Here is a 515-nt window from a genome sequence, read left to right as displayed (position 1 = left end):
TTAAACTGTAATCACGGTGCGCTCGTCTGACAGCAGCTGAATATTCACAGCAGACCTGCAGAGTAATCATGAGCACAGAGAGTTCACACCTTCACATGTTGGTTTATAATTCATGCCCCAAAAACTGAAAACTACATTATTACATACAACAATGAAAAATTAAGAATGAGCTGAAGGCTGAAAGACAAACTGTGAATTAAAGAGCTGCTGATAGTCAGAGCTAACAATACAAGCTAACAGGCTAACACCACTAACCCAGCGTTAGCTTCTCCAACAGAAGCTAACATCAGCGTTAGCATGTTGTGAGGTCACAGCTCTGTTGCTGTTCAGAAAACATATCAAACAACATTCAAAAAACATTTTGACTGTTAAAGTTCATGTCTTTTATTACATTTATTTATATTCTTATATTCTAATGTGAATAAAAACAGGAGATGATGTGTTTGTGTATGTGTCCTCTCGTCTCGTTGGCCCGGCGACTGTCTCACAGCTGATCTGAGGTCAGCTTATGTCTT

The 515-nt window shown here is 38.8% G+C and overlaps 1 protein-coding gene across 8 annotated transcripts in view; it reads right to left on the bottom strand.

The window, feature by feature from the left end:
- Positions 1-368: 368 nt before the first annotated feature.
- nek11 (NIMA-related kinase 11) overlaps positions 369-515 on the bottom strand; it is a 45,847-nt gene continuing 45,700 nt past the window's right edge. For all 8 annotated transcript variants that reach the window (XM_037073666.1, XM_037073664.1, XM_037073663.1 and 5 more), the window contains one exon: positions 369-515. This exon is cut by the window's right edge. The gene's annotated coding sequence lies outside the window, so the exon portion shown is untranslated.

This window comes from Acanthopagrus latus, chromosome 17 (genome assembly GCF_904848185.1).
Source record: "Acanthopagrus latus isolate v.2019 chromosome 17, fAcaLat1.1, whole genome shotgun sequence".
Taxonomy (NCBI): Eukaryota; Metazoa; Chordata; class Actinopteri; order Spariformes; family Sparidae; genus Acanthopagrus; species Acanthopagrus latus.
The sequence above is the reverse complement of the archived record's forward strand: the minus strand, read 5'-3'. Positions and strand labels throughout refer to the sequence as shown.